The following is an 11,758-nucleotide window of genomic DNA, read 5'->3' as shown; positions in this document are numbered from 1 at the left end:
CGCCTGGTGCTGTGCCATGCCGTGCCACGCTGCTCCACATGGCGCTGCCGTGCTGTGCAGGCTGAATCTCCCCAGCCTGCAGCCTGATCAATGACGGGGAGCTGCAGGAGGATCTCTGTCACCTTCCTCCCTGGGGGTGCGAGACCCCAGGTGCCGGGCTCTGGGCGAGCCCCAGCAAGGAGAAGGGCACGCGGTGCCTCTGCCCCATCCCCACGCCCCGGCAGCCCCACACAAGTCTCCTTCCCCGCCTGCCAAGAATTACAGAGCGCTCGGGGCCGAGCTGCAGTGCTGAAGCGCGGACCCCTGCCAGGCCTCATAGCACAGCCATGATGTAAGAGCAAGAAGTCAGCAAAACCCCCACCGCTCGCTGCACGGGAACGTTAACCCTTGCGGCGAGGGCGGCCGCGTCAGGCGCGAGTGGCTGGGAGCCAGCGGAGGGGAGAGGGGGGACCTGGGGACCCCCCAGTGGCTGTCGTGCGCCCGGGGCCCCCCGCAGCCCCCATGTCCGGCAGCGCTCAGACCAGAGCCCCAGCCTCGTGCTCTGCCTTTCCTCAGCACGTAAATCATTCATCAGGCAACAGGTTACTGGCTGAAAAGTCTCTAAATTATCCGAGAAAGTTTATGAACTTTCACAGTATGAAATGAATGTGACATTCCCCACTATATTAAGTGTTCATCAGAAGTGACTTGGTCCAAACAACCTTGTGCTACAAAGCCATCGGTCCACAAAAAACCTGTGACAAAACATTCGGCTTTAAACATGGCTTTGCTGGAATTAGGGCTGGTTACAATCCTATAGCTTAGTATTTTGACCTTGTTATATTCCCATTATTTTGACAATCCACCGAATATTTGTAATATTTCACTCTGGATGAACATTCTCAGAAAGTGAGGTACGTACATACAACTGCCACGTCCATTTATTTGTGTGGATTCAGCTTGATCAAGGAGAGCTGATGTGCTGTATTCTTTCCTTGCTGCACTTTTAAAATATGCTATTTTGGACTTTTTTTTTAAAAAAAAAGGGTGCAGAAAGATGTTCTTCGTCCAGAGGCTGTCTAGCAGACGCGCCCCATTGTGTCCCGCTCCGGGCTCGAGGTGTGCTGAGCGGTGCTCGCAGCCACGGCAGCTCCGCGGCAGCACCCGCGGGCTGGGGGCTGGGGGCAGCGAGAAGCAGTCCTGGCCCTGTCCACGCGCTGCTCCTGCACCAGGAGGCTTTTCTTCAGGGACCAGACAAGCAACGCCTAAATAAATAGGCAAAGTGGATGCAATTCCAAGCTCATATCATGTTACAGTAATCAGAGGATAAAATTGTTTTTCTCTGTGACCTTGTTACAACCATTTGCGAAGTCTGTGGAGAGAACTGCATGTCTAAATCAATCCTCCCCTTAGAAAGCATCACTGTTACTCTCTGAAGTCAATTAAAAGGGAGCCGTAGATGGGGAAGGGGACGAGGGACTGGGCGGTGCTGCTGGGGTTCGCAGCAAAAGCTGGGCTGGGTGCTGGGGGGGGCCCAGCCCAGGGACGGGACAGGACGGGGCTGCTGGCAGCGCTCGCCCGGCGGGGGGGCTGATAGTGCCTGCTAATTGATTTGCTTTTGATAATGTGAGCTCGAGTTTATTGTAAAAACTCGCGGCACAATTGGAAGGCTGCCTGTTATTATCAGTCTAAATAAATATGGGTTAGCAACAAATTTGAAACATCTGCTCGGGATGAAACTGTCTCTCAGTTCAGACTTTCCCAGTAAAGCGCCTTGTGTTAGTGAGATGGTCTGCGAGCCCCGGTGCTGAGGAATGCGCTCAGAGGCAGGGTGTCCCAGGTCCCAGCCTCGCGCACAGCAGTGCTGGGAACGGTGCTGGACCCAAGAGGTGATAGAGCCCCCTATGCCTGCGAGGCTGGATCGCCTCAGCCCCACGTGGATATTAAAGCAGAAATCATATCTGCGGTGTCTCAGGTTCTAAAATCACAGCCAGACTCTCTGCACAAAGACCAGTTGTAAAAAAGAGCTGAAATCAGAAGGAAAAGCTGCCCAGGAGAGCAGAGGAGCCACCTGAGTGGCGGCTGAGGCACTGGGGAGCAGCCGCCAGGACAGGGGTGGGGACGGGGATGGTGCTGACAGGAGGCTGCTTGGCCAGGGTGGGGGGACGGGCCCTGGGGCTCCCCGGTGTGCAGGGGTTGAGGCGCTGAGCTCAGCAGTGCTTGGAGATAAGATAACCACGGGCGGAGGGAGGGAGGGCTTTCTCACAGGAACCTTGTGGGAAAAGCAAAACCTCATGTCGTGGTTCACTAACTGCCCGCCTAATGATATCCCCAAGGGAGCCGGTCAGGCATCATAAAATCAGGCAATTTGCCCCGGAAATAGGTGAGGAGATGTAAATGTGCCACCCTGCAGGAGCCAGCATCCCGCCGGGCAGCTGGTGCAGCGCAGGGGCAGGTTTGGTGCTGTGCTTGGGACGGGGGCTGGCTGCCAGGCTGCTGGGGGACCCGGGGGCCGTGCTGCCTGGTCCCCGTCCCCACACATCACGGCAGCGCGCCAGGGCTGGCACCGTGCCCTCGAGACCCCGGAGGGGTGCACGCTGCAGAGCCCCCAGTGGTTGCCAGCACACGTCCTCCCACGTCCCGCGTGGGGCATCCGTGCCGTGTGCCGGGACAGCCAGCACCGGCCGCGAGCCTGGGAACTCGGCTCAGACAAGCAGCCAGGCTCGGAGGCGTGTTCAGTGCTCGTTGGACATGAATGAGGCTGGAAATCTGAGTATGTTTCAGTGTCAGTGCAGCTCTGGGTGGGGCCTCAGGCTGCTGATGCAACAAACAGTTTTGTTTATTTTTGGATGCACGGGATGCTTGGTACTGAATAAATAATAACGCCTGCATCAGCGGAGACAGCATGGTGCACAGGCTGCGAGCGCATGCTCAGGGTGCGCTGTAAATTAAGCGCTGGAGGATGTCGTGGAGACGAACTCTGCGTTAACCTCATGCACCAGGAATTCAAGAAAGCCACCTTGGCCACCCTTATCGTTCCTCCCTCCGCGTCTGAAACAGGCCAGATCCTGTCAGCTGGTCATCTGCGTGGATCCTCCTAAATCAATGCTCTGCTCTTGCTTTTCACTAAGCACAGTCCTATCTCCCCACTGTTGAACAGCGGCCAAACAAAATCAGTTCTTTGAAAGACTTGCTAAATATGTTCAGCAAAAGAATTTAATTAGCCTCTTTCTCTTCCACATGAAGCTTTAAGAAAAGAAGGGGTAAGAAAAGCGAACGAAGAAAGCTCCCTGTCTCCTAAGTCCATCTTCTCAGCTCCTTGTTGTAGTCTTGGTACTTTATATAAGATTTTAACACGTCTCTGGTGGGGAAAGCCATGCCCAGATGATCAGAGCAGGTCCTGCCCATGTAAAGTGATCGTCCTGAGCGTGACAGTGGACAGAGCTGTGCATACCTCTGCCTCCTGCTCAAGGAGTTGATTTACTGGATATTTGGACTTTAAAGGATTGTTTGGTTGGGATCTTTGTTTTTAGCCTGAACTCCTGTGAGGGATGAATCATAGCTGCATGAGTTTGGCTGAGCATGTAGAGTTTTGCTGAAACGCATAAATGCTAGGGAACACAGGGACTGGCATGTGTCCCTCATCAGAAGAGCACTTACAACGAGTACCGTATATCCCTGCGTAGGGGCTTCCTCTGAGCCGCCGCCGTGCATTGCACCCACGTGGCCCTGGTGCAAAGGGGAAAACCTCCTGGCGCAGGGCTGCGGCAGGCTGCAGGCTGCAGGCATCGTGGCAGGAGGCAGAGGGGCCGCTGGCAGCACGCGGTGCCCCACGGCAGCCGCCCTCGTGCCAGGCTGCGGTGGAAGCTTTGGGTGCTGGGGAATGGAGCGCTGCTCGGTGAGCTGGGCACACGGGAGAGCCGCGGGGTACCTGGCTTCCCAGCTTGCTGGAGGAGCTGGACGTGGACCCTGCTGAGCTGACGCTGAAAGCTGTTTTTGCAGCTGATGTCTAGACCTGGATAAACCGTGCTTGTTTCCACTGTGGTGCCAAAAGCCATATCAAGAAATCCGTTCCCCCCACCCCTGCACTGGCAAGGGCAGGCGAGAATATTATCCTGGCGGTTGTTGCCAGCCCCCGAGCTGGCCGCGCTTGCTGCAGGAGCGGGTGGGTGCCCGGCATGGCCCTGTGGCTCTGCCCGCCTGGGGCTCGTGGCACGGGCAGCGCCGAGCTGCCGCAGGGCCGGCCGGGGTGGCGGCTGTCGGGCTGACGAGCGGGGAGCCGACCTGTTAGGAAATTTATGAAATGTTATGTAACTGCGAGAAACCAAAAGACAGGCTCTCTTAAAATGATATCCTTGGTACTAATCTCCTCCATCCATCACTGCTGCTCGAGGATCCTCTTGCTTTTATGCAGAGCTCATGCTCTGGGGGCTCCGTGACTGGTGGGGGTTACGAGCAGCCGGCTGACCCAAACTGCACAGCCGGCACCCGCAGCTGGCCGGTGCATGGGGACTGAGCCTCCCAGGACACACTGAGGCTGACACCACCTATTAGCACCTGAATTTCTTTCCTGCATATTCCTGGCAAGGCTGTTACATATAGCCACAACTGCAGAAGTCCGTGTCCAGTGTGGTGAAGCTTCAGAAGTGTTTGGTTTGTATCACAAGCAGCCCCCAAAGGGAGCTGTGTGCACAGGATTCATGTGGCTGCCCTGGCAGCTCAGCCCTGCTGCCTGCGCTTATGAGCACAGCACATTATTTTAGCTCTGCAGATGCAGGATCTGTATCCTTATTGTATCCAGGTCATGCCCTCATCACCATGTGCTCGCGAGGACTCCAGTGCCAGGGCCCTGGGGTTTAACGCACAGACCCCAAACCTGACTTGGGAAGTTCAGAGCCTCAGGGTGTGGTGCCCAGCTCCCCACCCTGAGGTCTGATTCCCAGAGGAACAGACTCAGCATTTCCAGAGCCCTCCCTGGGTTTCTCGGGTAGTTACCCAGAATCACTAATCACTTCTGCAAATCTTGGCCATTGCTGCTATTTCACAGCATCTGTGCAATGCTGATGTTGGCTTTCATGTGAAGCTAAGGGTTAAGGGGAAGGAATCAAACCGCAGAATATATAGTGAATGCAGCTTTTCTTGTTCATGCTGCATTGTGATATATTTAAACTTTCATTTAGCATAAATACTGTAGGTCAAACACCAGACAGATTCACCAATTATATTTTCCCCTATTAGATGAAATATGTTTCTAATTTGGCTATAGTTTTGTTTTATTAGACCTGTGGCAGCAAGGGTGACCCTGCTTCAAAATAACCTTTTCAGATCATTTAGCCCTAGTCTTTTGCAAATAGAGTTTGATAAAGCAAAAATGTGCCAGTCTATTTTTTAAGTGAGGGTTATGTGAACCCAATTCCTTCCCTTAGTCAAACAGGGGCCCCGCTGGAGCTTCAGAGTCCTTAGGAAAGCATTTTGTTACAGGCAGCCTATCTGCACAGCAGAGTCAATGTTAAACCCAACGCCCATAGTTCAGAACTGAAATATTGTTTATTTTTTCGTAGATTTTTCCACGGATTTTTGTCTCTTTAAAATGTAATAAAATATAATATTAGCATTTCCTGGGTTTAAATGCTTTCAAGTCTGACAGCCTTTGAATACCAGTTAAAAGTACTGCGCAGTCTGATTCACTGGCCCCAGTTACAGATCTCCATGTTTTTCTTAAAAGTAAGAAAGAAACCTCAGAACCAATGAGCACACATCCAGCAGGTATCTTTTCGGATCAGCTCTTGCTTTTTGTATGTGGTAAAAACCAGATGGATTAGTTATTTTTACTTTATGCAATTCCATTTTTTTTCCTGGCTTATCTGATCCGCTTATTTTACCAAGGGCTTTATTTCCTTCAGGCTCTGAGGCTCTGAAGCTCAAAGCTTCTCGGAGACCGGGGCCCTGCTCAGCCCCTGTGCCAGATAGGCATCAGCTCTGATGGCTGCGCGCTATCGCTGCCGTTATCACGCTTGCTGACAAATCCGTGGAGAAGCTGAGCAGGGAGCGGTGCACGGCGACGGGTGCTCTGCACAGCAGCGGGCCAGGAGGCAGGGACCGTCCTTAACCGGCACCCAGCACCCTGCCCTTACCTTGCTGTAACTCCCGATAATGGTGACTGCAAAGTTTTTAACTTTGAAATTAAAATCAGGTAGAAAACAGGATGGATCTTACGCAGAAAATGATGTTTAAAAAATATTTTGAATTGGGATAGTCATGCCTTAAAATTGTCTGAAATTTGGTATTCTTAGCAAATATTAAATATTTGATGAAACAGAATAATAAAACCCGAATGAATAGTATCAGTAGCTGCAGAACAAAATTCCTGTAAAAATGTTCTCAGAATCAATGTATTCCTGGGAAATGCTCTCATGTCACTGAAATTGCAGTTTCTGATGGAAATGCTCAATCGGAGAATTTCCAACTAACTCCACTTCAGGCCCGAAACCCCAGAGCTATACTATTTCAGACACCACTCAAAGCTATTTTGTTAAGTCTTTAAAACCCTTTAAGTCTTTACGGAGAGAAAATCCCTCCCTGCGCTGCCCCTGACTTCAGCGGGCGTCAGGCGCCAGGCCGGGGCGGCTGCCCCTCTGCGGGGCTGTGCGCCTCTGCGCCTCCTCCCGCGGCTCCTGGAGAAGGAAGCCTCGGAGCCTGCTAACTGGAAGCAGCACAGCGGCCTTGTTGCTGAGCTTCAGGTTTTAAAGCAGCGAGTTGCTTCACCTCCGAAGCCACCCCCCGCCCGAGCTGAGCGTGCGGCCTGCTCTGCCTTGCGCTCCGCTCCCAGCCCTGCTGGCAGAGCTGGGGTGTTGACGAGACCACGCAGGCTCTCGTGTGGCTCTGAGAGTTTCCACTTGCTCTTAGGGCTGCTGCCAATGCAGAAGACCTCCTAGACTGGGGCCAAGCTCCTGCAGCACCGCAAAAAGGTGGAACTTGATCCTAAGCAAAACAGAAAGCTAGCCAAGGGTTTCAACAGAGAAACCAAAGCTGGGAGGAGCAGCGCGTCCAGAGCCCCTGCCCAGCTGGGCAGCCTGGGCTCGGGTGGCGGGCTGCCGTACCTGTGCCATGCCCTCGCTGCGGGGGAGTGGTGGGAGACTTCCTGGGAAACTGGAACCCTTCACCGCCATCATGTGTGGTCGTTTATTGCCATCCTTTTTTTTTTTTTTTTTTTTTTCTATTTTATTTTTGCACGTTTTCACCCAGCTGCATTGTCCACTTGTATAAAAGTTGTATTCTGGATCACAGAACTTGCATGCAGACACACGACTGAGAGAACAAAGGGAATTTATTTCTAGGTGGAAACCTAACTTGGCAATATCAGCACTGGGAGGTACAGCCTTGGTCCAACACAGCACATACGATGAAAATGGAATATATACTTCTATCCTGTGAAAAGGGATATTTTTTTTTAAACTGAAGATGCAGAACAACAGCACATGGTGCAGGAAAGAAAAACAGGTGCAGGATACTAAAATGCTGCTCATCTTTTCAACTCTGTTCATAGACATTTCCATATCCCAAAAACTGAAAGGGGAGAAAGTTTCCCAAATGGTGAAATCTCTAAACAACAACAAAAAATTAAATAAAAAAATGCACAAGTGTTTTAAAAACCGTCCTGTGGCCTGAATGCTTTAAGTTACAGCAGCCATAAATATTCTTTACAGTCCTATTAAAGCACATTCTATTTACAATGTCTGCTAACTGTCCCAGAACCTGACAGAAGATATCAGCGACTGAAAAAAAATAGTCATTTATTTTATTCAGATGACTGGGAGGAGAAGTACAATGTTCTTGAAAGAGCTTCAAGCCTCCAAGAGCTGTGTATCTGCTGGTTGCTTCAGCCCTACATTGAGTGCAAGGTCTTTGAGTAGCTTTTATGTGAAAATGTTTCTTATGAAAGTAATACTTCACATACGAGATAGGATGGCTATCTTTTCTGAATAAAATTCCTGAACATGCTGGTGTCCCTTACCAGATAGGAATGGATCAGGCAGAAATAAAACAATGAAGATTGGACTCCTTTCATTCATTATTTATAAACACATCAGAGAGCAAGAATTTGTATGGTTGAAAAACACATAAACAGTGCTTTGAGTAATACTTCATGTGCCTCTGGCCTTTCCTGGTCTGTTACTGAAAATTGTCACAGTGTGAGAGGAGGGAGTTGCCAGCAGCAGCACGAAGGCAGTGAGCAGAGTTTGCCGGGGATGCCCCGACCAGCTGGGACGAGAGTCTTGCTTTGTTTGTTTTCCTCTTTGGAGAAGCCAGTGTGCTCCTCACCAAGCTGCTCAGGTTTGTCAGTATTATTGATATTAATGAAATGTTGTTAGGTATAAATTCTGGTTTAATCTTCCAGAAAAAAAGGACATGGCTTTTCCCGATACTTGGATACTTGCCCATGCTATACATGCTGTGTTGTCCTACCCAGTACTGTGGTCTACTCTGAGATTTTTAGGTATTTGGTTTGCAATATTTTAATTTTAAGAAGCCTAATTAATTTTAAGAAGTTCTACATTTCTGAATTAATCTTTTCCTGTGGTATATTGCCTAAGAAACAGCCATATTAAAGGCCAAATTAATGTAAAGAGGAGGGCCTGGTGTTTGCCTTTCACTCTGTGGTTGTGAACGCTCCACCAGGGCAATGTGAGCCTGCAGCACAGTGCCACGGCTCCGGACTCTGCCGGGAGAGGAACCCGGCTGCATCGATTGCCAGCCCCAAGCTGCAGCGTGCGCACCCTGCTGCTCAGCAGGCAAGAAGCCTGTGTTAAATGAATTGACAGAGGCCAAGAGAGAGGAATTTTCATCTGATTATGACAAATTGTGAAAAAAACATGCGGACCCCTGTCCTCTCACCACAGATCAGGGAGCTGTTTTGGCACCGTCCATGCGAGGCCAGAGCAGCAGAGGGGTTCAGCACCCAGGGCCATGTGGTGCACACGGGCCCAGCGCTGACTTTATTACTTGTATGTGCTGTCTCAGGCATTTATCAGCAGATCACCAGCTGCATTTGCACAGCACAAGTAAGGACTGTGTAGGAACCCAAAGCCAGGACCAGACTGGTGGCAAGACGCTGCACGAAAGCAGCAGTGAGGAGATGAAGCTGCCCAGCTTTCTCAGCAGCACCTGGCTTTGGTTGGAGCTAAACCAGGGTTCTGCCAGAGCATGGTAAGAGCAGCCCAATGTCAGGGGTGGCAGCAGAGCCCTGAGCACTGCTTGAAGGCAGCTCAGGCTTTGAGTTAAGGGTGACTGCTGTGGCCGGGTGGGATGCTCCTCGGCTCCCGGGGAGTGTGATGGGCGGAGGCACGGGATGACAGCGGGTGCTCTGTGGGGGCTGCTCGCTGTCCCCGTCCCTGCTCCTGACACCTCTTGGTTCAGAGAGGATGGCACCCATGGGCACTGCCACGGTGCTTAAAAAGGCAGGAAGGAATGGTATTTGGTGCGAAGTGCCTCTCCTCTGGAAAGGCTTCTGCTGCATGCAGCGTAACTGAAGACGTTTGTCAGTAATGTAGAAGTTATTTTCCTAAATGGACATTAATGTTTTTCCCATTAATTGGAAGAAATTCTGAGGCTGTGGAAAACCTCAAAGTGATATCACTGTGAAAAGTTTCAAAAAATTCACACTGAAAATGGCTTATGAAATCCAGACTTTTCCCAACCCAAAGTGACTTTAAAATAACCCCTCTTACTGCCCCCCCAGCAGGTAACCAGTGTAAGGACTGGGGAGCGCAGAGCCCCTGCCCATGGAGGGGCAGCTTCAGCCGGCACCAGGAGGGCACCCTGCTGCTGGTCACCCTGCAGAGCCAGGAGCCACCAAGAAACAAGGGCAAATCCCAGCTCAGCTGCCTGACTGCTGGTGCTGCCAGGAGCCGGGTGCTTCTCCCTTCAGGTATTGTACCAAGTGCCTGCAGTGGAAAGAAGGCGGCTGAACCAGAGCAGCTGAGCCATCCCTGATGCCCCTTGGTGCCGAGCGGGCACGAAAAACTCCCAGTGGAGCAGCTGGTCCTGCAGAGCTCTGCACTCCGGAGCTGGCATGGCCCTGGCAAGGGTCTGTCCTGTCCCCTGGCGTCTGTCCTGACCGCTGGGAACCCGCTGGCACCTTGTCCTTTGCACCTGGTGAGGCTGGAGCCATGGCACTATGTGCTCTGCCCCAGCACCTCTCCCTTGGCTCAGCTTGACCCAAAGGATTGCTGTCAGGGTTGCTGTTGTTGCCTGGCTACCTGTGGGCTTGAAACACGGACAACCGGAACAGCAGGTCTGTAAAAATGATGTTTCCCTGTGCCACATCTCCTCACCTCTCTGGGCATTGGGGCCAGCTGGGCATTGGGGCCAGGCCCTAATGCTCCAGGGACGCTGCTCCACTTTCACTCCATCTGCCCCTGCGGGACGCTGAGCTTGCAGTCGGGGATTTGGCATCGCTGTCATCATTGTACCCACCCGTGTCCCTACTCCCACCCGCGTCCCCACGCCGCTCTGTGCGGTGCAGCTGGGGCAGCAGCACCATGAGCAGTGGTGCTGCAGGCAGCTATGGAATGGGCATCCCGCCCGCACGTCAATTAGCCACGTGCTTAATTGTTTGCAGAATGGGAACCTGAATTTGCTTTTAGTGCTTCCCAACTCCCTTAGTCCCCCAATATTTCCCTGCTTGTCAGACATGCTCTGTTCCAACAGAAATAGAGATTTTTCTGGAAATGTGATTTATTTCCCCTAATTTTGATCTCTTGTTGCATTCTTCAGTTTTAGAAGCAGAACCCATGAAGAGTTTGGCTGACATGAGTGTTTGTGGAAAGGTTTCCTTTTTTCCCTTTTTCCATATTTTTCTCAAAAACAGCTACCTAAATCCAAATAAGATTAAGAGAAAAAAACTCTAAAATCGTTTACATTAATTTAGTAAGTAGATCCTTTGTAACGATGAAAGAAGCACAATATTCTTATGTAATAAGTCCTGCTTTATAAATGCATTAATTCTTAAATTATATTGTTTTAATAAACAAGGCTCTAGACATGCCCAAGGGCACTGTTATTCTCAGAAGAGTTTTCCAAGAAGGCTTGTGTTGTTGGATTATTATTCCATGACTTCCAAGTTCACTGACTAGAACTATTTTTTTTATACTCATATTGCAGTAAAAACAACAACTTTCAAATACTTTGTCAAGAAGATTGGGAATCAAAATGGAAACTATTTGTGTAGGATGAGAACTGCTGAAAACCTCTCGTTTCATGCAATTAGATTTGGAATCTGGAGCCTGGCTCACATTTGAAAAAAAAAGTTGTTTTCAGAAGGCTACACTAATAAGGGGTGGAGGTGTAGGAAATTCAGGTCATTGCAGCACTTCGTGGGCTAATCCTGCTCAGGGGGATGTGTTCAGGGCCACGGCTGGGCCCGAGGGAGGCGAGGGCCATCGGCGGCTTGCGGGCAGGAGCAGCCCAGTGGGGATGGCACCATGACGCTTCCCGGCTCCTCCCGGCTCCCAGTGCTGCTTCTGCTGCAGAAAACACGAGTCAGAGGCAGCACAAGTGGCAGAGGGCTCTGGGGAGGGAAACAGCGGCAGAGCAGTGGCCGCTCGCCCAGCCGCACCGCCCCGAGGTTGCAGCAAGCCCACGGGTCTGTTCTGGGGCCGTGTCCTCGGGAAGCTGGTGGTAAGGGCAGGGCCAGGAGCAGGACAGGTCTCGGGCTGTCCCTCGAGGACAGGATCCGTTGCTCCGTGTGTCCCCTCCACAGGGCTGCTGATGGCACGGG

This window comes from Cygnus olor, chromosome 17, assembly GCF_009769625.2.
Source record: "Cygnus olor isolate bCygOlo1 chromosome 17, bCygOlo1.pri.v2, whole genome shotgun sequence".
Classification (NCBI taxonomy): Eukaryota; Metazoa; Chordata; class Aves; order Anseriformes; family Anatidae; genus Cygnus; species Cygnus olor.
The sequence above is the reverse complement of the archived record's forward strand: the minus strand, read 5'-3'. Positions refer to the sequence as shown.